Genomic DNA, 24,301 nt, shown 5'->3' with positions numbered 1-24,301 from the left:
GAGGGTCTCCCCTTTCCAGGGAGTGGTCATACGATGTTGTAGGTCAAACGGTTCAGATGCTACAGATGTTTTTGTGAGAATACCGATTATTGGTATGTCTCATGGTTTGACAAACACCGCTCTAGCTCCACCACCATTTATTGCAGATGTGGAGTTGTAACATAAACAGTTACGGAGGCTTGAGACAGATACGACGCGTTTCAATCTCTCTAGTTGAAAACTGATCGATTTGAATGGGTATTTTTTACGTTCGTTTACTTTGATTCACGTACTGATGCATCAATCGACTCAAAATAAATGAGCTCCATTCTTTTTTAAGTTTTATTTTTTCATTTTCTCTTTTAAAATATTAATTGACCTCATTTTGCTCAATATTCATTTGTCAACACTCATCATCAGTTTGCTGTCGCGGCTTAAGAAGACAGAATGTGAAAGACACAGCAGATGAAATACAAAAGATTTGAACTGAAGCCTGGTCAACAGTTTGGAAGACTGCTATGCTCACAAGTATAGCACAAACACTCACATGAGGTTCAATCTATCCAAGCACCATGGACAAGAACAATTGATATCCTCATTGTAATTGCCGCAGAAAGCAAAACAATTTTATTCTTGTCTAAGGCTCGTTGGTCTAGGGGTATGATTCTCGCTTTGGGTGCGAGAGGTCCCGGGTTCAAATCCCGGATGAGCCCTTTTGCAGATCTTTTAACAAGCTCAGACAGGCAGATCTCTGGCCACTGGTTGCAAACAGCCACCTCTTGGGCGCAGGACGAGGTGGCTGAATGGTTTAGGCGATGGACTGCGTATCTATTGTGATATTCACTAGTTGGCTCAATATCGCACTTCATTTAGAAAACCTGCAAAAACTAAGAGCAAATCTGACTTCCACTAACAAGGACATTGATTCCAATGTAATACACTTGAAATGACACCCAGCCCCTAAACCTAGTGAATATCTCATGCTCTGCATTGGCTGGGAATTGAACCCTGGTCAACTGCTTGGAAGGCAGCTATGCTCACCACTATACCACCAATGCTATGTGAAGCTCGTAAGCAACATGGAGACATCGATTCATATCCTGACCGTCATTTTTGTGGAAAGTGAAAATTCTTTGACCAAACGGATCGTTGGTATAGTTGTACTATTATGGCTTAGGGTGGGAGAGGTCCCTGGTTAAAAAATCTATCATTTTAATCAGTACCTGTTACCTTCAGATTAGTCCCGTGACACTTGTGGAAAACGTAGGGCAAAACGGAGAACATTGTGACAAGTGGGGTCACATTAGTTTGTAGCCCAAAGATTTTGGATTCTACAAACAGATGTTTGCACATAGAGGGTTCCGACTTCAGACGAGTCCCCTGACACTTGTGGGGGACGTAGAGACAAATTGAGAACACCACCGTGTTCGTGAGGGTCTCCCCTTTCCAGGGAGTGGTCATACGATGTTGTAGGTCAAACGGTTCAGATGCTACAGATGTTTTTGTGAGAATACCGATTATTGGTATGTCTCATGGTTTGACAAACACCGCTCTAGCTCCACCACCATTTATTGCAGATGTGGAGTTGTAACATAAACAGTTACGGAGGCTTGAGACAGATACGACGCGTTTCAATCTCTCTAGTTGAAAACTGATCGATTTGAATGGGTATTTTTTACGTTCGTTTACTTTGATTCACGTACTGATGCATCAATCGACTCAAAATAAATGAGCTCCATTCTTTTTTAAGTTTTATTTTTTCATTTTCTCTTTTAAAATATTAATTGACCTCATTTTGCTCAATATTCATTTGTCAACACTCATCATCAGTTTGCTGTCGCGGCTTAAGAAGACAGAATGTGAAAGACACAGCAGATGAAATACAAAAGATTTGAACTGAAGCCTGGTCAACAGTTTGGAAGACTGCTATGCTCACAAGTATAGCACAAACACTCACATGAGGTTCAATCTATCCAAGCACCATGGACAAGAACAATTGATATCCTCATTGTAATTGCCGCAGAAAGCAAAACAATTTTATTCTTGTCTAAGGCTCGTTGGTCTAGGGGTATGATTCTCGCTTTGGGTGCGAGAGGTCCCGGGTTCAAATCCCGGATGAGCCCTTTTGCAGATCTTTTAACAAGCTCAGACAGGCAGATCTCTGGCCACTGGTTGCAAACAGCCACCTCTTGGGCGCAGGACGAGGTGGCTGAATGGTTTAGGCGATGGACTGCGTATCTATTGTGATATTCACTAGTTGGCTCAATATCGCACTTCATTTAGAAAACCTGCAAAAACTAAGAGCAAATCTGACTTCCACTAACAAGGACATTGATTCCAATGTAATACACTTGAAATGACACCCAGCCCCTAAACCTAGTGAATATCTCATGCTCTGCATTGGCTGGGAATTGAACCCTGGTCAACTGCTTGGAAGGCAGCTATGCTCACCACTATACCACCAATGCTATGTGAAGCTCGTAAGCAACATGGAGACATCGATTCATATCCTGACCGTCATTTTTGTGGAAAGTGAAAATTCTTTGACCAAACGGATCGTTGGTATAGTTGTACTATTATGGCTTAGGGTGGGAGAGGTCCCTGGTTAAAAAATCTATCATTTTAATCAGTACCTGTTACCTTCAGATTAGTCCCGTGACACTTGTGGAAAACGTAGGGCAAAACGGAGAACATTGTGACAAGTGGGGTCACATTAGTTTGTAGCCCAAAGATTTTGGATTCTACAAACAGATGTTTGCACATAGAGGGTTCCGACTTCAGACGAGTCCCCTGACACTTGTGGGGGACGTAGAGACAAATTGAGAACACCACCGTGTTCGTGAGGGTCTCCCCTTTCCAGGGAGTGGTCATACGATGTTGTAGGTCAAACGGTTCAGATGCTACAGATGTTTTTGTGAGAATACCGATTATTGGTATGTCTCATGGTTTGACAAACACCGCTCTAGCTCCACCACCATTTATTGCAGATGTGGAGTTGTAACATAAACAGTTACGGAGGCTTGAGACAGATACGACGCGTTTCAATCTCTCTAGTTGAAAACTGATCGATTTGAATGGGTATTTTTTACGTTCGTTTACTTTGATTCACGTACTGATGCATCAATCGACTCAAAATAAATGAGCTCCATTCTTTTTTAAGTTTTATTTTTTCATTTTCTCTTTTAAAATATTAATTGACCTCATTTTGCTCAATATTCATTTGTCAACACTCATCATCAGTTTGCTGTCGCGGCTTAAGAAGACAGAATGTGAAAGACACAGCAGATGAAATACAAAAGATTTGAACTGAAGCCTGGTCAACAGTTTGGAAGACTGCTATGCTCACAAGTATAGCACAAACACTCACATGAGGTTCAATCTATCCAAGCACCATGGACAAGAACAATTGATATCCTCATTGTAATTGCCGCAGAAAGCAAAACAATTTTATTCTTGTCTAAGGCTCGTTGGTCTAGGGGTATGATTCTCGCTTTGGGTGCGAGAGGTCCCGGGTTCAAATCCCGGATGAGCCCTTTTGCAGATCTTTTAACAAGCTCAGACAGGCAGATCTCTGGCCACTGGTTGCAAACAGCCACCTCTTGGGCGCAGGACGAGGTGGCTGAATGGTTTAGGCGATGGACTGCGTATCTATTGTGATATTCACTAGTTGGCTCAATATCGCACTTCATTTAGAAAACCTGCAAAAACTAAGAGCAAATCTGACTTCCACTAACAAGGACATTGATTCCAATGTAATACACTTGAAATGACACCCAGCCCCTAAACCTAGTGAATATCTCATGCTCTGCATTGGCTGGGAATTGAACCCTGGTCAACTGCTTGGAAGGCAGCTATGCTCACCACTATACCACCAATGCTATGTGAAGCTCGTAAGCAACATGGAGACATCGATTCATATCCTGACCGTCATTTTTGTGGAAAGTGAAAATTCTTTGACCAAACGGATCGTTGGTATAGTTGTACTATTATGGCTTAGGGTGGGAGAGGTCCCTGGTTAAAAAATCTATCATTTTAATCAGTACCTGTTACCTTCAGATTAGTCCCGTGACACTTGTGGAAAACGTAGGGCAAAACGGAGAACATTGTGACAAGTGGGGTCACATTAGTTTGTAGCCCAAAGATTTTGGATTCTACAAACAGATGTTTGCACATAGAGGGTTCCGACTTCAGACGAGTCCCCTGACACTTGTGGGGGACGTAGAGACAAATTGAGAACACCACCGTGTTCGTGAGGGTCTCCCCTTTCCAGGGAGTGGTCATACGATGTTGTAGGTCAAACGGTTCAGATGCTACAGATGTTTTTGTGAGAATACCGATTATTGGTATGTCTCATGGTTTGACAAACACCGCTCTAGCTCCACCACCATTTATTGCAGATGTGGAGTTGTAACATAAACAGTTACGGAGGCTTGAGACAGATACGACGCGTTTCAATCTCTCTAGTTGAAAACTGATCGATTTGAATGGGTATTTTTTACGTTCGTTTACTTTGATTCACGTACTGATGCATCAATCGACTCAAAATAAATGAGCTCCATTCTTTTTTAAGTTTTATTTTTTCATTTTCTCTTTTAAAATATTAATTGACCTCATTTTGCTCAATATTCATTTGTCAACACTCATCATCAGTTTGCTGTCGCGGCTTAAGAAGACAGAATGTGAAAGACACAGCAGATGAAATACAAAAGATTTGAACTGAAGCCTGGTCAACAGTTTGGAAGACTGCTATGCTCACAAGTATAGCACAAACACTCACATGAGGTTCAATCTATCCAAGCACCATGGACAAGAACAATTGATATCCTCATTGTAATTGCCGCAGAAAGCAAAACAATTTTATTCTTGTCTAAGGCTCGTTGGTCTAGGGGTATGATTCTCGCTTTGGGTGCGAGAGGTCCCGGGTTCAAATCCCGGATGAGCCCTTTTGCAGATCTTTTAACAAGCTCAGACAGGCAGATCTCTGGCCACTGGTTGCAAACAGCCACCTCTTGGGCGCAGGACGAGGTGGCTGAATGGTTTAGGCGATGGACTGCGTATCTATTGTGATATTCACTAGTTGGCTCAATATCGCACTTCATTTAGAAAACCTGCAAAAACTAAGAGCAAATCTGACTTCCACTAACAAGGACATTGATTCCAATGTAATACACTTGAAATGACACCCAGCCCCTAAACCTAGTGAATATCTCATGCTCTGCATTGGCTGGGAATTGAACCCTGGTCAACTGCTTGGAAGGCAGCTATGCTCACCACTATACCACCAATGCTATGTGAAGCTCGTAAGCAACATGGAGACATCGATTCATATCCTGACCGTCATTTTTGTGGAAAGTGAAAATTCTTTGACCAAACGGATCGTTGGTATAGTTGTACTATTATGGCTTAGGGTGGGAGAGGTCCCTGGTTAAAAAATCTATCATTTTAATCAGTACCTGTTACCTTCAGATTAGTCCCGTGACACTTGTGGAAAACGTAGGGCAAAACGGAGAACATTGTGACAAGTGGGGTCACATTAGTTTGTAGCCCAAAGATTTTGGATTCTACAAACAGATGTTTGCACATAGAGGGTTCCGACTTCAGACGAGTCCCCTGACACTTGTGGGGGACGTAGAGACAAATTGAGAACACCACCGTGTTCGTGAGGGTCTCCCCTTTCCAGGGAGTGGTCATACGATGTTGTAGGTCAAACGGTTCAGATGCTACAGATGTTTTTGTGAGAATACCGATTATTGGTATGTCTCATGGTTTGACAAACACCGCTCTAGCTCCACCACCATTTATTGCAGATGTGGAGTTGTAACATAAACAGTTACGGAGGCTTGAGACAGATACGACGCGTTTCAATCTCTCTAGTTGAAAACTGATCGATTTGAATGGGTATTTTTTACGTTCGTTTACTTTGATTCACGTACTGATGCATCAATCGACTCAAAATAAATGAGCTCCATTCTTTTTTAAGTTTTATTTTTTCATTTTCTCTTTTAAAATATTAATTGACCTCATTTTGCTCAATATTCATTTGTCAACACTCATCATCAGTTTGCTGTCGCGGCTTAAGAAGACAGAATGTGAAAGACACAGCAGATGAAATACAAAAGATTTGAACTGAAGCCTGGTCAACAGTTTGGAAGACTGCTATGCTCACAAGTATAGCACAAACACTCACATGAGGTTCAATCTATCCAAGCACCATGGACAAGAACAATTGATATCCTCATTGTAATTGCCGCAGAAAGCAAAACAATTTTATTCTTGTCTAAGGCTCGTTGGTCTAGGGGTATGATTCTCGCTTTGGGTGCGAGAGGTCCCGGGTTCAAATCCCGGATGAGCCCTTTTGCAGATCTTTTAACAAGCTCAGACAGGCAGATCTCTGGCCACTGGTTGCAAACAGCCACCTCTTGGGCGCAGGACGAGGTGGCTGAATGGTTTAGGCGATGGACTGCGTATCTATTGTGATATTCACTAGTTGGCTCAATATCGCACTTCATTTAGAAAACCTGCAAAAACTAAGAGCAAATCTGACTTCCACTAACAAGGACATTGATTCCAATGTAATACACTTGAAATGACACCCAGCCCCTAAACCTAGTGAATATCTCATGCTCTGCATTGGCTGGGAATTGAACCCTGGTCAACTGCTTGGAAGGCAGCTATGCTCACCACTATACCACCAATGCTATGTGAAGCTCGTAAGCAACATGGAGACATCGATTCATATCCTGACCGTCATTTTTGTGGAAAGTGAAAATTCTTTGACCAAACGGATCGTTGGTATAGTTGTACTATTATGGCTTAGGGTGGGAGAGGTCCCTGGTTAAAAAATCTATCATTTTAATCAGTACCTGTTACCTTCAGATTAGTCCCGTGACACTTGTGGAAAACGTAGGGCAAAACGGAGAACATTGTGACAAGTGGGGTCACATTAGTTTGTAGCCCAAAGATTTTGGATTCTACAAACAGATGTTTGCACATAGAGGGTTCCGACTTCAGACGAGTCCCCTGACACTTGTGGGGGACGTAGAGACAAATTGAGAACACCACCGTGTTCGTGAGGGTCTCCCCTTTCCAGGGAGTGGTCATACGATGTTGTAGGTCAAACGGTTCAGATGCTACAGATGTTTTTGTGAGAATACCGATTATTGGTATGTCTCATGGTTTGACAAACACCGCTCTAGCTCCACCACCATTTATTGCAGATGTGGAGTTGTAACATAAACAGTTACGGAGGCTTGAGACAGATACGACGCGTTTCAATCTCTCTAGTTGAAAACTGATCGATTTGAATGGGTATTTTTTACGTTCGTTTACTTTGATTCACGTACTGATGCATCAATCGACTCAAAATAAATGAGCTCCATTCTTTTTTAAGTTTTATTTTTTCATTTTCTCTTTTAAAATATTAATTGACCTCATTTTGCTCAATATTCATTTGTCAACACTCATCATCAGTTTGCTGTCGCGGCTTAAGAAGACAGAATGTGAAAGACACAGCAGATGAAATACAAAAGATTTGAACTGAAGCCTGGTCAACAGTTTGGAAGACTGCTATGCTCACAAGTATAGCACAAACACTCACATGAGGTTCAATCTATCCAAGCACCATGGACAAGAACAATTGATATCCTCATTGTAATTGCCGCAGAAAGCAAAACAATTTTATTCTTGTCTAAGGCTCGTTGGTCTAGGGGTATGATTCTCGCTTTGGGTGCGAGAGGTCCCGGGTTCAAATCCCGGATGAGCCCTTTTGCAGATCTTTTAACAAGCTCAGACAGGCAGATCTCTGGCCACTGGTTGCAAACAGCCACCTCTTGGGCGCAGGACGAGGTGGCTGAATGGTTTAGGCGATGGACTGCGTATCTATTGTGATATTCACTAGTTGGCTCAATATCGCACTTCATTTAGAAAACCTGCAAAAACTAAGAGCAAATCTGACTTCCACTAACAAGGACATTGATTCCAATGTAATACACTTGAAATGACACCCAGCCCCTAAACCTAGTGAATATCTCATGCTCTGCATTGGCTGGGAATTGAACCCTGGTCAACTGCTTGGAAGGCAGCTATGCTCACCACTATACCACCAATGCTATGTGAAGCTCGTAAGCAACATGGAGACATCGATTCATATCCTGACCGTCATTTTTGTGGAAAGTGAAAATTCTTTGACCAAACGGATCGTTGGTATAGTTGTACTATTATGGCTTAGGGTGGGAGAGGTCCCTGGTTAAAAAATCTATCATTTTAATCAGTACCTGTTACCTTCAGATTAGTCCCGTGACACTTGTGGAAAACGTAGGGCAAAACGGAGAACATTGTGACAAGTGGGGTCACATTAGTTTGTAGCCCAAAGATTTTGGATTCTACAAACAGATGTTTGCACATAGAGGGTTCCGACTTCAGACGAGTCCCCTGACACTTGTGGGGGACGTAGAGACAAATTGAGAACACCACCGTGTTCGTGAGGGTCTCCCCTTTCCAGGGAGTGGTCATACGATGTTGTAGGTCAAACGGTTCAGATGCTACAGATGTTTTTGTGAGAATACCGATTATTGGTATGTCTCATGGTTTGACAAACACCGCTCTAGCTCCACCACCATTTATTGCAGATGTGGAGTTGTAACATAAACAGTTACGGAGGCTTGAGACAGATACGACGCGTTTCAATCTCTCTAGTTGAAAACTGATCGATTTGAATGGGTATTTTTTACGTTCGTTTACTTTGATTCACGTACTGATGCATCAATCGACTCAAAATAAATGAGCTCCATTCTTTTTTAAGTTTTATTTTTTCATTTTCTCTTTTAAAATATTAATTGACCTCATTTTGCTCAATATTCATTTGTCAACACTCATCATCAGTTTGCTGTCGCGGCTTAAGAAGACAGAATGTGAAAGACACAGCAGATGAAATACAAAAGATTTGAACTGAAGCCTGGTCAACAGTTTGGAAGACTGCTATGCTCACAAGTATAGCACAAACACTCACATGAGGTTCAATCTATCCAAGCACCATGGACAAGAACAATTGATATCCTCATTGTAATTGCCGCAGAAAGCAAAACAATTTTATTCTTGTCTAAGGCTCGTTGGTCTAGGGGTATGATTCTCGCTTTGGGTGCGAGAGGTCCCGGGTTCAAATCCCGGATGAGCCCTTTTGCAGATCTTTTAACAAGCTCAGACAGGCAGATCTCTGGCCACTGGTTGCAAACAGCCACCTCTTGGGCGCAGGACGAGGTGGCTGAATGGTTTAGGCGATGGACTGCGTATCTATTGTGATATTCACTAGTTGGCTCAATATCGCACTTCATTTAGAAAACCTGCAAAAACTAAGAGCAAATCTGACTTCCACTAACAAGGACATTGATTCCAATGTAATACACTTGAAATGACACCCAGCCCCTAAACCTAGTGAATATCTCATGCTCTGCATTGGCTGGGAATTGAACCCTGGTCAACTGCTTGGAAGGCAGCTATGCTCACCACTATACCACCAATGCTATGTGAAGCTCGTAAGCAACATGGAGACATCGATTCATATCCTGACCGTCATTTTTGTGGAAAGTGAAAATTCTTTGACCAAACGGATCGTTGGTATAGTTGTACTATTATGGCTTAGGGTGGGAGAGGTCCCTGGTTAAAAAATCTATCATTTTAATCAGTACCTGTTACCTTCAGATTAGTCCCGTGACACTTGTGGAAAACGTAGGGCAAAACGGAGAACATTGTGACAAGTGGGGTCACATTAGTTTGTAGCCCAAAGATTTTGGATTCTACAAACAGATGTTTGCACATAGAGGGTTCCGACTTCAGACGAGTCCCCTGACACTTGTGGGGGACGTAGAGACAAATTGAGAACACCACCGTGTTCGTGAGGGTCTCCCCTTTCCAGGGAGTGGTCATACGATGTTGTAGGTCAAACGGTTCAGATGCTACAGATGTTTTTGTGAGAATACCGATTATTGGTATGTCTCATGGTTTGACAAACACCGCTCTAGCTCCACCACCATTTATTGCAGATGTGGAGTTGTAACATAAACAGTTACGGAGGCTTGAGACAGATACGACGCGTTTCAATCTCTCTAGTTGAAAACTGATCGATTTGAATGGGTATTTTTTACGTTCGTTTACTTTGATTCACGTACTGATGCATCAATCGACTCAAAATAAATGAGCTCCATTCTTTTTTAAGTTTTATTTTTTCATTTTCTCTTTTAAAATATTAATTGACCTCATTTTGCTCAATATTCATTTGTCAACACTCATCATCAGTTTGCTGTCGCGGCTTAAGAAGACAGAATGTGAAAGACACAGCAGATGAAATACAAAAGATTTGAACTGAAGCCTGGTCAACAGTTTGGAAGACTGCTATGCTCACAAGTATAGCACAAACACTCACATGAGGTTCAATCTATCCAAGCACCATGGACAAGAACAATTGATATCCTCATTGTAATTGCCGCAGAAAGCAAAACAATTTTATTCTTGTCTAAGGCTCGTTGGTCTAGGGGTATGATTCTCGCTTTGGGTGCGAGAGGTCCCGGGTTCAAATCCCGGATGAGCCCTTTTGCAGATCTTTTAACAAGCTCAGACAGGCAGATCTCTGGCCACTGGTTGCAAACAGCCACCTCTTGGGCGCAGGACGAGGTGGCTGAATGGTTTAGGCGATGGACTGCGTATCTATTGTGATATTCACTAGTTGGCTCAATATCGCACTTCATTTAGAAAACCTGCAAAAACTAAGAGCAAATCTGACTTCCACTAACAAGGACATTGATTCCAATGTAATACACTTGAAATGACACCCAGCCCCTAAACCTAGTGAATATCTCATGCTCTGCATTGGCTGGGAATTGAACCCTGGTCAACTGCTTGGAAGGCAGCTATGCTCACCACTATACCACCAATGCTATGTGAAGCTCGTAAGCAACATGGAGACATCGATTCATATCCTGACCGTCATTTTTGTGGAAAGTGAAAATTCTTTGACCAAACGGATCGTTGGTATAGTTGTACTATTATGGCTTAGGGTGGGAGAGGTCCCTGGTTAAAAAATCTATCATTTTAATCAGTACCTGTTACCTTCAGATTAGTCCCGTGACACTTGTGGAAAACGTAGGGCAAAACGGAGAACATTGTGACAAGTGGGGTCACATTAGTTTGTAGCCCAAAGATTTTGGATTCTACAAACAGATGTTTGCACATAGAGGGTTCCGACTTCAGACGAGTCCCCTGACACTTGTGGGGGACGTAGAGACAAATTGAGAACACCACCGTGTTCGTGAGGGTCTCCCCTTTCCAGGGAGTGGTCATACGATGTTGTAGGTCAAACGGTTCAGATGCTACAGATGTTTTTGTGAGAATACCGATTATTGGTATGTCTCATGGTTTGACAAACACCGCTCTAGCTCCACCACCATTTATTGCAGATGTGGAGTTGTAACATAAACAGTTACGGAGGCTTGAGACAGATACGACGCGTTTCAATCTCTCTAGTTGAAAACTGATCGATTTGAATGGGTATTTTTTACGTTCGTTTACTTTGATTCACGTACTGATGCATCAATCGACTCAAAATAAATGAGCTCCATTCTTTTTTAAGTTTTATTTTTTCATTTTCTCTTTTAAAATATTAATTGACCTCATTTTGCTCAATATTCATTTGTCAACACTCATCATCAGTTTGCTGTCGCGGCTTAAGAAGACAGAATGTGAAAGACACAGCAGATGAAATACAAAAGATTTGAACTGAAGCCTGGTCAACAGTTTGGAAGACTGCTATGCTCACAAGTATAGCACAAACACTCACATGAGGTTCAATCTATCCAAGCACCATGGACAAGAACAATTGATATCCTCATTGTAATTGCCGCAGAAAGCAAAACAATTTTATTCTTGTCTAAGGCTCGTTGGTCTAGGGGTATGATTCTCGCTTTGGGTGCGAGAGGTCCCGGGTTCAAATCCCGGATGAGCCCTTTTGCAGATCTTTTAACAAGCTCAGACAGGCAGATCTCTGGCCACTGGTTGCAAACAGCCACCTCTTGGGCGCAGGACGAGGTGGCTGAATGGTTTAGGCGATGGACTGCGTATCTATTGTGATATTCACTAGTTGGCTCAATATCGCACTTCATTTAGAAAACCTGCAAAAACTAAGAGCAAATCTGACTTCCACTAACAAGGACATTGATTCCAATGTAATACACTTGAAATGACACCCAGCCCCTAAACCTAGTGAATATCTCATGCTCTGCATTGGCTGGGAATTGAACCCTGGTCAACTGCTTGGAAGGCAGCTATGCTCACCACTATACCACCAATGCTATGTGAAGCTCGTAAGCAACATGGAGACATCGATTCATATCCTGACCGTCATTTTTGTGGAAAGTGAAAATTCTTTGACCAAACGGATCGTTGGTATAGTTGTACTATTATGGCTTAGGGTGGGAGAGGTCCCTGGTTAAAAAATCTATCATTTTAATCAGTACCTGTTACCTTCAGATTAGTCCCGTGACACTTGTGGAAAACGTAGGGCAAAACGGAGAACATTGTGACAAGTGGGGTCACATTAGTTTGTAGCCCAAAGATTTTGGATTCTACAAACAGATGTTTGCACATAGAGGGTTCCGACTTCAGACGAGTCCCCTGACACTTGTGGGGGACGTAGAGACAAATTGAGAACACCACCGTGTTCGTGAGGGTCTCCCCTTTCCAGGGAGTGGTCATACGATGTTGTAGGTCAAACGGTTCAGATGCTACAGATGTTTTTGTGAGAATACCGATTATTGGTATGTCTCATGGTTTGACAAACACCGCTCTAGCTCCACCACCATTTATTGCAGATGTGGAGTTGTAACATAAACAGTTACGGAGGCTTGAGACAGATACGACGCGTTTCAATCTCTCTAGTTGAAAACTGATCGATTTGAATGGGTATTTTTTACGTTCGTTTACTTTGATTCACGTACTGATGCATCAATCGACTCAAAATAAATGAGCTCCATTCTTTTTTAAGTTTTATTTTTTCATTTTCTCTTTTAAAATATTAATTGACCTCATTTTGCTCAATATTCATTTGTCAACACTCATCATCAGTTTGCTGTCGCGGCTTAAGAAGACAGAATGTGAAAGACACAGCAGATGAAATACAAAAGATTTGAACTGAAGCCTGGTCAACAGTTTGGAAGACTGCTATGCTCACAAGTATAGCACAAACACTCACATGAGGTTCAATCTATCCAAGCACCATGGACAAGAACAATTGATATCCTCATTGTAATTGCCGCAGAAAGCAAAACAATTTTATTCTTGTCTAAGGCTCGTTGGTCTAGGGGTATGATTCTCGCTTTGGGTGCGAGAGGTCCCGGGTTCAAATCCCGGATGAGCCCTTTTGCAGATCTTTTAACAAGCTCAGACAGGCAGATCTCTGGCCACTGGTTGCAAACAGCCACCTCTTGGGCGCAGGACGAGGTGGCTGAATGGTTTAGGCGATGGACTGCGTATCTATTGTGATATTCACTAGTTGGCTCAATATCGCACTTCATTTAGAAAACCTGCAAAAACTAAGAGCAAATCTGACTTCCACTAACAAGGACATTGATTCCAATGTAATACACTTGAAATGACACCCAGCCCCTAAACCTAGTGAATATCTCATGCTCTGCATTGGCTGGGAATTGAACCCTGGTCAACTGCTTGGAAGGCAGCTATGCTCACCACTATACCACCAATGCTATGTGAAGCTCGTAAGCAACATGGAGACATCGATTCATATCCTGACCGTCATTTTTGTGGAAAGTGAAAATTCTTTGACCAAACGGATCGTTGGTATAGTTGTACTATTATGGCTTAGGGTGGGAGAGGTCCCTGGTTAAAAAATCTATCATTTTAATCAGTACCTGTTACCTTCAGATTAGTCCCGTGACACTTGTGGAAAACGTAGGGCAAAACGGAGAACATTGTGACAAGTGGGGTCACATTAGTTTGTAGCCCAAAGATTTTGGATTCTACAAACAGATGTTTGCACATAGAGGGTTCCGACTTCAGACGAGTCCCCTGACACTTGTGGGGGACGTAGAGACAAATTGAGAACACCACCGTGTTCGTGAGGGTCTCCCCTTTCCAGGGAGTGGTCATACGATGTTGTAGGTCAAACGGTTCAGATGCTACAGATGTTTTTGTGAGAATACCGATTATTGGTATGTCTCATGGTTTGACAAACACCGCTCTAGCTCCACCACCATTTATTGCAGATGTGGAGTTGTAACATAAACAGTTACGGAGGCTTGAGACAGATACGACGCGTTTCAATCTCTCTAGTTGAAAACTGATCGATTTGAATGGGTATTTTTTACGTTCGTTTACTTTGATTCACGTACTGATGCATCAATCGACTCAAAATAAATGAGCTCCATTCTTTTTTAAGTTTTATTTTTTCATTTTCTCTTTTAAAATATTAATTGACCTCATTTTGCTCAATATTCATTTGTCAACACTCATCATCAGTTTGCTGTCGCGGCTTAAGAAGACAGAATGTGAAAGACACAGCAGATGAAATACAAAAGATTTGAACTGAAGCCTGGTCAACAGTTTGGAAGACTGCTATGCTCACAAGTATAGCACAAACACTCACATGAGGTTCAATCTATCCAAGCACCATGGACAAGAACAATTGATATCCTCATTGTAATTGCCGCAGAAAGCAAAACAATTTTATTCTTGTCTAAGGCTCGTTGGTCTAGGGGTATGATTCTCGCTTTGGGTGCGAGAGGTCCCGGGTTCAAATCCCGGATGAGCCCTTTTGCAGATCTTTTAACAAGCTCAGACAGGCAGATCTCTGGCCACTGGTTGCAAACAGCCACCTCTTGGGCGCAGGACGAGGTGGCTGAATGGTTTAGGCGATGGACTGCGTATCTATTGTGATATTCACTAGTTGGCTCAATATCGCACTTCATTTAGAAAACCTGCAAAAACTAAGAGCAAATCTGACTTCCACTAACAAGGACATTGATTCCAATGTAATACACTTGAAATGACACCCAGCCCCTAAACCTAGTGAATATCTCATGCTCTGCATTGGCTGGGAATTGAACCCTGGTCAACTGCTTGGAAGGCAGCTATGCTCACCACTATACCACCAATGCTATGTGAAGCTCGTAAGCAACATGGAGACATCGATTCATATCCTGACCGTCATTTTTGTGGAAAGTGAAAATTCTTTGACCAAACGGATCGTTGGTATAGTTGTACTATTATGGCTTAGGGTGGGAGAGGTCCCTGGTTAAAAAATCTATCATTTTAATCAGTACCTGTTACCTTCAGATTAGTCCCGTGACACTTGTGGAAAACGTAGGGCAAAACGGAGAACATTGTGACAAGTGGGGTCACATTAGTTTGTAGCCCAAAGATTTTGGATTCTACAAACAGATGTTTGCACATAGAGGGTTCCGACTTCAGACGAGTCCCCTGACACTTGTGGGGGACGTAGAGACAAATTGAGAACACCACCGTGTTCGTGAGGGTCTCCCCTTTCCAGGGAGTGGTCATACGATGTTGTAGGTCAAACGGTTCAGATGCTACAGATGTTTTTGTGAGAATACCGATTATTGGTATGTCTCATGGTTTGACAAACACCGCTCTAGCTCCACCACCATTTATTGCAGATGTGGAGTTGTAACATAAACAGTTACGGAGGCTTGAGACAGATACGACGCGTTTCAATCTCTCTAGTTGAAAACTGATCGATTTGAATGGGTATTTTTTACGTTCGTTTACTTTGATTCACGTACTGATGCATCAATCGACTCAAAATAAATGAGCTCCATTCTTTTTTAAGTTTTATTTTTTCATTTTCTCTTTTAAAATATTAATTGACCTCATTTTGCTCAATATTCATTTGTCAACACTCATCATCAGTTTGCTGTCGCGGCTTAAGAAGACAGAATGTGAAAGACACAGCAGATGAAATACAAAAGATTTGAACTGAAGCCTGGTCAACAGTTTGGAAGACTGCTATGCTCACAAGTATAGCACAAACACTCACATGAGGTTCAATCTATCCAAGCACCATGGACAAGAACAATTGATATCCTCATTGTAATTGCCGCAGAAAGCAAAACAATTTTATTCTTGTCTAAGGCTCGTTGGTCTAGGGGTATGATTCTCGCTTTGGGTGCGAGAGGTCCCGGGTTCAAATCCCGGATGAGCCCTTTTGCAGATCTTTTAACAAGCTCAGACAGGCAGATCTCTGGCCACTGGTTGCAAACAGCCACCTCTTGGGCGCAGGACGAGGTGGCTGAATGGTTTAGGCGATGGACTGCGTATCTATTGTGATATTCACTAGTTGGCTCAATATCGCACTTCATTTAGAAAACCTGCAAAAACTAAGAGCAAATCTGACTTCCACTAACAAGGACATTGATTCCAATGTAATACACTTGAAATGACACCCAGCCCCTAAACCTAGTGAATATCTCATGCTCTGCATTGGCTGGGAATTGAACCCTGGTCAACTGCTTGGAAGGCAGCTATGCTCACCACTATACCACCAATGCTATGTGAAGCTCGTAAGCAACATGGAGACATCGATTCATATCCTGACCGTCATTTTTGTGGAAAGTGAAAATTCTTTGACCAAACGGATCGTTGGTATAGTTGTACTATTATGGCTTAGGGTGGGAGAGGTCCCTGGTTAAAAAATCTATCATTTTAATCAGTACCTGTTACCTTCAGATTAGTCCCGTGACACTTGTGGAAAACGTAGGGCAAAACGGAGAACATTGTGACAAGTGGGGTCACATTAGTTTGTAGCCCAAAGATTTTGGATTCTACAAACAGATGTTTGCACATAGAGGGTTCCGACTTCAGACGAGTCCCCTGACACTTGTGGGGGACGTAGAGACAAATTGAGAACACCACCGTGTTCGTGAGGGTCTCCCCTTTCCAGGGAGTGGTCATACGATGTTGTAGGTCAAACGGTTCAGATGCTACAGATGTTTTTGTGAGAATACCGATTATTGGTATGTCTCATGGTTTGACAAACACCGCTCTAGCTCCACCACCATTTATTGCAGATGTGGAGTTGTAACATAAACAGTTACGGAGGCTTGAGACAGATACGACGCGTTTCAATCTCTCTAGTTGAAAACTGATCGATTTGAATGGGTATTTTTTACGTTCGTTTACTTTGATTCACGTACTGATGCATCAATCGACTCAAAATAAATGAGCTCCATTCTTTTTTAAGTTTTATTTTTTCATTTTCTCTTTTAAAATATTAATTGACCTCATTTTGCTCAATATTCATTTGTCAACACTCATCATCAGTTTGCTGTCGCGGCTTAAGAAGACAGAATGTGAAAGACACAGCAGATGAAATACAAAAGATTTGAACTGAAGCCTGGTCAACAGTTTGGAAGACTGCTATGCTCACAAGTATAGCACAAACACTCACATGAGGTTCAATCTATCCAAGCACCATGGACAAGAACAATTGATATCCTCATTGTAATTGCCGCAGAAAGCAAAACAATTTTATTCTTGTCTAAGGCTCGTTGGTCTAGGGGTATGATTCTCGCTTTGGGTGCGAGAGGTCCCGGGTTCAAATCCCGGATGAGCCCTTTTGCAGATCTTTTAACAAGCTCAGACAGGCAGATCTCTGGCCACTGGTTGCAAACAGCCACCTCTTGGGCGCAGGACGAGGTGGCTGAATGGTTTAGGCGATGGACTGCGTATCTATTGTGATATTCACTAGTTGGCTCAATATCGCACTTCATTTAGAAAACCTGCAAAAACTAAGAGCAAATCTGACTTCCACTAACAAGGACATTGATTCCAATGTAATACACTTGAAATGACACCCAGCCCCTAAACCTAGTGAATATCTCATGCTCTGCATTGGCTGGGAATTGAACCCTGGTCAACTGCTTGGAAGGCAGCTATGCTCACCACTATACCACCAATGCTATGTGAAGCTCGTAAGCAACATGGAGACATCGATTCATATCCTGACCGTCATTTTTGTGGAAAGTGAAAATTCTTTGACCAAACGGATCGTTGGTATAGTTGTACTATTATGGCTTAGGGTGGGAGAGGTCCCTGGTTAAAAAATCTATCATTTTAATCAGTACCTGTTACCTTCAGATTAGTCCCGTGACACTTGTGGAAAACGTAGGGCAAAACGGAGAACATTGTGACAAGTGGGGTCACATTAGTTTGTAGCCCAAAGATTTTGGATTCTACAAACAGATGTTTGCACATAGAGGGTTCCGACTTCAGACGAGTCCCCTGACACTTGTGGGGGACGTAGAGACAAATTGAGAACACCACCGTGTTCGTGAGGGTCTCCCCTTTCCAGGGAGTGGTCATACGATGTTGTAGGTCAAACGGTTCAGATGCTACAGATGTTTTTGTGAGAATACCGATTATTGGTATGTCTCATGGTTTGACAAACACCGCTCTAGCTCCACCACCATTTATTGCAGATGTGGAGTTGTAACATAAACAGTTACGGAGGCTTGAGACAGATACGACGCGTTTCAATCTCTCTAGTTGAAAACTGATCGATTTGAATGGGTATTTTTTACGTTCGTTTACTTTGATTCACGTACTGATGCATCAATCGACTCAAAATAAATGAGCTCCATTCTTTTTTAAGTTTTATTTTTTCATTTTCTCTTTTAAAATATTAATTGACCTCATTTTGCTCAATATTCATTTGTCAACACTCATCATCAGTTTGCTGTCGCGGCTTAAGAAGACAGAATGTGAAAGACACAGCAGATGAAATACAAAAGATTTGAACTGAAGCCTGGTCAACAGTTTGGAAGACTGCTATGCTCACAAGTATAGCACAAACACTCACATGAGGTTCAATCTATCCAAGCACCATGGACAAGAACAATTGATATCCTCATTGTAATTGCCGCAGAAAGCAAAACAATTTTATTCTTGTCTAAGGCTCGTTGGTCTAGGGGTATGATTCTCGCTTTGGGTGCGAGAGGTCCCGGGTTCAAATCCCGGATGAGCCCTTTTGCAGATCTTTTAACAAGCTCAGACAGGCAGATCTCTGGCCACTGGTTGCAAACAGCCACCTCTTGGGCGCAGGACGAGGTGGCTGAATGGTTTAGGCGATGGACTGCGTATCTATTGTGATATTCACTAGTTGGCTCAATATCGCACTTCATTTAGAAAACCTGCAAAAACTAAGAGCAAATCTGACTTCCACTAACAAGGACATTGATTCCAATGTAATACACTTGAAATGACACCCAGCCCCTAAACCTAGTGAATATCTCATGCTCTGCATTGGCTGGGAATTGAACCCTGGTCAACTGCTTGGAAGGCAGCTATGCTCACCACTATACCACCAATGCTATGTGAAGCTCGTAAGCAACATGGAGACATCGATTCATATCCTGACCGTCATTTTTGTGGAAAGTGAAAATTCTTTGACCAAACGGATCGTTGGTATAGTTGTACTATTATGGCTTAGGGTGGGAGAGGTCCCTGGTTAAAAAATCTATCATTTTAATCAGTACCTGTTACCTTCAGATTAGTCCCGTGACACTTGTGGAAAACGTAGGGCAAAACGGAGAACATTGTGACAAGTGGGGTCACATTAGTTTGTAGCCCAAAGATTTTGGATTCTACAAACAGATGTTTGCACATAGAGGGTTCCGACTTCAGACGAGTCCCCTGACACTTGTGGGGGACGTAGAGACAAATTGAGAACACCACCGTGTTCGTGAGGGTCTCCCCTTTCCAGGGAGTGGTCATACGATGTTGTAGGTCAAACGGTTCAGATGCTACAGATGTTTTTGTGAGAATACCGATTATTGGTATGTCTCATGGTTTGACAAACACCGCTCTAGCTCCACCACCATTTATTGCAGATGTGGAGTTGTAACATAAACAGTTACGGAGGCTTGAGACAGATACGACGCGTTTCAATCTCTCTAGTTGAAAACTGATCGATTTGAATGGGTATTTTTTACGTTCGTTTACTTTGATTCACGTACTGATGCATCAATCGACTCAAAATAAATGAGCTCCATTCTTTTTTAAGTTTTATTTTTTCATTTTCTCTTTTAAAATATTAATTGACCTCATTTTGCTCAATATTCATTTGTCAACACTCATCATCAGTTTGCTGTCGCGGCTTAAGAAGACAGAATGTGAAAGACACAGCAGATGAAATACAAAAGATTTGAACTGAAGCCTGGTCAACAGTTTGGAAGACTGCTATGCTCACAAGTATAGCACAAACACTCACATGAGGTTCAATCTATCCAAGCACCATGGACAAGAACAATTGATATCCTCATTGTAATTGCCGCAGAAAGCAAAACAATTTTATTCTTGTCTAAGGCTCGTTGGTCTAGGGGTATGATTCTCGCTTTGGGTGCGAGAGGTCCCGGGTTCAAATCCCGGATGAGCCCTTTTGCAGATCTTTTAACAAGCTCAGACAGGCAGATCTCTGGCCACTGGTTGCAAACAGCCACCTCTTGGGCGCAGGACGAGGTGGCTGAATGGTTTAGGCGATGGACTGCGTATCTATTGTGATATTCACTAGTTGGCTCAATATCGCACTTCATTTAGAAAACCTGCAAAAACTAAGAGCAAATCTGACTTCCACTAACAAGGACATTGATTCCAATGTAATACACTTGAAATGACACCCAGCCCCTAAACCTAGTGAATATCTCATGCTCTGCATTGGCTGGGAATTGAACCCTGGTCAACTGCTTGGAAGGCAGCTATGCTCACCACTATACCACCAATGCTATGTGAAGCTCGTAAGCAACATGGAGACATCGATTCATATCCTGACCGTCATTTTTGTGGAAAGTGAAAATTCTTTGACCAAACGGATCGTTGGTATAGTTGTACTATTATGGCTTAGGGTGGGAGAGGTCCCTGGTTAAAAAATCTATCATTTTAATCAGTACCTGTTACCTTCAGATTAGTCCCGTGACACTTGTGGAAAACGTAGGGCAAAACGGAGAACATTGTGACAAGTGGGGTCACATTAGTTTGTAGCCCAAAGATTTTGGATTCTACAAACAGATGTTTGCACATAGAGGGTTCCGACTTCAGACGAGTCCCCTGACACTTGTGGGGGACGTAGAGACAAATTGAGAACACCACCGTGTTCGTGAGGGTCTCCCCTTTCCAGGGAGTGGTCATACGATGTTGTAGGTCAAACGGTTCAGATGCTACAGATGTTTTTGTGAGAATACCGATTATTGGTATGTCTCATGGTTTGACAAACACCGCTCTAGCTCCACCACCATTTATTGCAGATGTGGAGTTGTAACATAAACAGTTACGGAGGCTTGAGACAGATACGACGCGTTTCAATCTCTCTAGTTGAAAACTGATCGATTTGAATGGGTATTTTTTACCTTCGTTTACTTTGATTCACGTACTGATGCATCAATCGACTCAAAATAAATGAGCTCCATTCTTTTTTAAGTTTTATTTTTTCATTTTCTCTTTTAAAATATTAATTGACCTCATTTTGCTCAATATTCATTTGTCAACACTCATCATCAGTTTGCTGTCGCGGCTTAAGAAGACAGAATGTGAAAGACACAGCAGATGAAATACAAAAGATTTGAACTGAAGCCTGGTCAACAGTTTGGAAGACTGCTATGCTCACAAGTATAGCACAAACACTCACATGAGGTTCAATCTATCCAAGCACCATGGACAAGAACAATTGATATCCTCATTGTAATTGCCGCAGAAAGCAAAACAATTTTATTCTTGTCTAAGGCTCGTTGGTCTAGGGGTATGATTCTCGCTTTGGGTGCGAGAGGTCCCGGGTTCAAATCCCGGATGAGCCCTTTTGCAGATCTTTTAACAAGCTCAGACAGGCAGATCTCTGGCCACTGGTTGCAAACAGCCACCTCTTGGGCGCAGGACGAGGTGGCTGAATGGTTTAGGCGATGGACTGCGTATCTATTGTGATATTCACTAGTTGGCTCAATATCGCACTTCATTTAGAAAACCTGCAAAAACTAAGAGCAAATCTGACTTCCACTAACAAGGACATTGATTCCAATGTAATACACTTGAAATGACACCCAGCCCCTAAACCTAGTGAATATCTCATGCTCTGCATTGGCTGGGAATTGAACCCTGGTCAACTGCTTGGAAGGCAGCTATGCTCACCACTATACCACCAATGCTATGTGAAGCTCGTAAGCAACATGGAGACATCGATTCATATCCTGACCGTCATTTTTGTGGAAAGTGAAAATTCTTTGACCAAACGGATCGTTGGTATAGTTGTACTATTATGGCTTAGGGTGGGAGAGGTCCCTGGTTAAAAAATCTATCATTTTAATCAGTACCTGTTACCTTCAGATTAGTCCCGTGACACTTGTGGAAAACGTAGGGCAAAACGGAGAACATTGTGACAAGTGGGGTCACATTAGTTTGTAGCCCAAAGATTTTGGATTCTACAAACAGATGTTTGCACATAGAGGGTTCCGACTTCAGACGAGTCCCCTGACACTTGTGGGGGACGTAGAGACAAATTGAGAACACCACCGTGTTCGTGAGGGTCTCCCCTTTCCAGGGAGTGGTCATACGATGTTGTAGGTCAAACGGTTCAGATGCTACAGATGTTTTTGTGAGAATACCGATTATTGGTATGTCTCATGGTTTGACAAACACCGCTCTAGCTCCACCACCATTTATTGCAGATGTGGAGTTGTAACATAAACAGTTACGGAGGCTTGAGACAGATACGACGCGTTTCAATCTCTCTAGTTGAAAACTGATCGATTTGAATGGGTATTTTTTACCTTCGTTTACTTTGATTCACGTACTGATGCATCAATCGACTCAAAATAAATGAGCTCCATTCTTTTTTAAGTTTTATTTTTTCATTTTCTCTTTTAAAATATTAATTGACCTCATTTTGCTCAATATTCATTTGTCAACACTCATCATCAGTTTGCTGTCGCGGCTTAAGAAGACAGAATGTGAAAGACACAGCAGATGAAATACAAAAGATTTGAACTGAAGCCTGGTCAACAGTTTGGAAGACTGCTATGCTCACAAGTATAGCACAAACACTCACATGAGGTTCAATCTATCCAAGCACCATGGACAAGAACAATTGATATCCTCATTGTAATTGCCGCAGAAAGCAAAACAATTTTATTCTTGTCTAAGGCTCGTTGGTCTAGGGGTATGATTCTCGCTTTGGGTGCGAGAGGTCCCGGGTTCAAATCCCGGATGAGCTCTTTTGCAGATCTTTTAACAAGCTCAGACAGGCAGATCTCTGGCCACTGGTTGCAAACAGCCACCTCTTGGGCGCAGGACGAGGTGGCTGAATGGTTTAGGCGATGGACTGCGTATCTATTGTGATATTCACTAGTTGGCTCAATATCGCACTTCATTTAGAAAACCTGCAAAAACTAAGAGCAAATCTGACTTCCACTAACAAGGACATTGATTCCAATGTAATACACTTGAAATGACACCCAGCCCCTAAACCTAGTGAATATCTCATGCTCTGCATTGGCTGGGAATTGAACCCTGGTCAACTGCTTGGAAGGCAGCTATGCTCACCACTATACCACCAATGCTATGTGAAGCTCGTAAGCAACATGGAGACATCGATTCATATCCTGACCGTCATTTTTGTGGAAAGTGAAAATTCTTTGACCAAACGGATCGTTGGTATAGTTGTACTATTATGGCTTAGGGTGGGAGAGGTCCCTGGTTAAAAAATCTATCATTTTAATCAGTACCTGTTACCTTCAGATTAGTCCCGTGACACTTGTGGAAAACGTAGGGCAAAACGGAGAACATTGTGACAAGTGGGGTCACATTAGTTTGTAGCCCAAAGATTTTGGATTCTACAAACAGATGTTTGCACATAGAGGGTTCCGACTTCAGACGAGTCCCCTGACACTTGTGGGGGACGTAGAGACAAATTGAGAACACCACCGTGTTCGTGAGGGTCTCCCCTTTCCAGGGAGTGGTCATACGATGTTGTAGGTCAAACGGTTCAGATGCTACAGATGTTTTTGTGAGAATACCGATTATTGGTATGTCTCATGGTTTGACAAACACCGCTCTAGCTCCACCACCATTTATTGCAGATGTGGAGTTGTAACATAAACAGTTACGGAGGCTTGAGACAGATACGACGCGTTTCAATCTCTCTAGTTGAAAACTGATCGATTTGAATGGGTATTTTTTACCTTCGTTTACTTTGATTCACGTACTGATGCATCAATCGACTCAAAATAAATGAGCTCCATTCTTTTTTAAGTTTTATTTTTTC

The 24,301-nt window shown here is 42.2% G+C and overlaps 17 non-coding genes across 17 annotated transcripts; all 17 read left to right on the top strand.

The window, feature by feature from the left end:
* Positions 1 to 620: 620 nt before the first annotated feature.
* Positions 621 to 692, top strand: trnap-ugg (transfer RNA proline (anticodon UGG)). The gene has a single exon. It is a non-coding gene; the product is annotated as a tRNA-Pro (tRNA).
* A 1,338-nt stretch (positions 693 to 2,030) lies between these two features.
* trnap-ugg (transfer RNA proline (anticodon UGG)) lies at positions 2,031 to 2,102 on the top strand. The gene has a single exon. It is a non-coding gene; the product is annotated as a tRNA-Pro (tRNA).
* A 1,338-nt stretch (positions 2,103 to 3,440) lies between these two features.
* On the top strand, positions 3,441 to 3,512 carry trnap-ugg (transfer RNA proline (anticodon UGG)). Its single transcript has one exon. It is a non-coding gene; the product is annotated as a tRNA-Pro (tRNA).
* Positions 3,513 to 4,850: 1,338 nt separating this feature from the next.
* Positions 4,851 to 4,922, top strand: trnap-ugg (transfer RNA proline (anticodon UGG)). Its single transcript has one exon. It is a non-coding gene; the product is annotated as a tRNA-Pro (tRNA).
* A 1,338-nt stretch (positions 4,923 to 6,260) lies between these two features.
* Positions 6,261 to 6,332, top strand: trnap-ugg (transfer RNA proline (anticodon UGG)). The gene has a single exon. It is a non-coding gene; the product is annotated as a tRNA-Pro (tRNA).
* A 1,338-nt stretch (positions 6,333 to 7,670) lies between these two features.
* trnap-ugg (transfer RNA proline (anticodon UGG)) lies at positions 7,671 to 7,742 on the top strand. The gene has a single exon. It is a non-coding gene; the product is annotated as a tRNA-Pro (tRNA).
* Positions 7,743 to 9,080: 1,338 nt separating this feature from the next.
* Positions 9,081 to 9,152, top strand: trnap-ugg (transfer RNA proline (anticodon UGG)). Its single transcript has one exon. It is a non-coding gene; the product is annotated as a tRNA-Pro (tRNA).
* Positions 9,153 to 10,490: 1,338 nt separating this feature from the next.
* trnap-ugg (transfer RNA proline (anticodon UGG)) lies at positions 10,491 to 10,562 on the top strand. The gene has a single exon. It is a non-coding gene; the product is annotated as a tRNA-Pro (tRNA).
* A 1,338-nt stretch (positions 10,563 to 11,900) lies between these two features.
* Positions 11,901 to 11,972, top strand: trnap-ugg (transfer RNA proline (anticodon UGG)). Its single transcript has one exon. It is a non-coding gene; the product is annotated as a tRNA-Pro (tRNA).
* A 1,338-nt stretch (positions 11,973 to 13,310) lies between these two features.
* On the top strand, positions 13,311 to 13,382 carry trnap-ugg (transfer RNA proline (anticodon UGG)). Its single transcript has one exon. It is a non-coding gene; the product is annotated as a tRNA-Pro (tRNA).
* Positions 13,383 to 14,720: 1,338 nt separating this feature from the next.
* Positions 14,721 to 14,792, top strand: trnap-ugg (transfer RNA proline (anticodon UGG)). The gene has a single exon. It is a non-coding gene; the product is annotated as a tRNA-Pro (tRNA).
* A 1,338-nt stretch (positions 14,793 to 16,130) lies between these two features.
* Positions 16,131 to 16,202, top strand: trnap-ugg (transfer RNA proline (anticodon UGG)). The gene has a single exon. It is a non-coding gene; the product is annotated as a tRNA-Pro (tRNA).
* A 1,338-nt stretch (positions 16,203 to 17,540) lies between these two features.
* trnap-ugg (transfer RNA proline (anticodon UGG)) lies at positions 17,541 to 17,612 on the top strand. Its single transcript has one exon. It is a non-coding gene; the product is annotated as a tRNA-Pro (tRNA).
* A 1,338-nt stretch (positions 17,613 to 18,950) lies between these two features.
* Positions 18,951 to 19,022, top strand: trnap-ugg (transfer RNA proline (anticodon UGG)). Its single transcript has one exon. It is a non-coding gene; the product is annotated as a tRNA-Pro (tRNA).
* A 1,338-nt stretch (positions 19,023 to 20,360) lies between these two features.
* trnap-ugg (transfer RNA proline (anticodon UGG)) lies at positions 20,361 to 20,432 on the top strand. The gene has a single exon. It is a non-coding gene; the product is annotated as a tRNA-Pro (tRNA).
* Positions 20,433 to 21,770: 1,338 nt separating this feature from the next.
* trnap-ugg (transfer RNA proline (anticodon UGG)) lies at positions 21,771 to 21,842 on the top strand. The gene has a single exon. It is a non-coding gene; the product is annotated as a tRNA-Pro (tRNA).
* A 1,338-nt stretch (positions 21,843 to 23,180) lies between these two features.
* trnap-ugg (transfer RNA proline (anticodon UGG)) lies at positions 23,181 to 23,252 on the top strand. The gene has a single exon. It is a non-coding gene; the product is annotated as a tRNA-Pro (tRNA).
* The last annotated feature ends 1,049 nt before the right edge of the window (positions 23,253 to 24,301 follow it).

Source organism: Salmo salar, unplaced genomic scaffold (assembly GCF_965601325.2).
Source record: "Salmo salar unplaced genomic scaffold, fSalSal1 ptg000588l, whole genome shotgun sequence".
In the NCBI taxonomy this organism is placed as follows: domain Eukaryota; kingdom Metazoa; phylum Chordata; class Actinopteri; order Salmoniformes; family Salmonidae; genus Salmo; species Salmo salar.
Note: the sequence above shows the minus strand (reverse complement) of the source record. Positions and strands in the feature narration are given on the sequence as shown.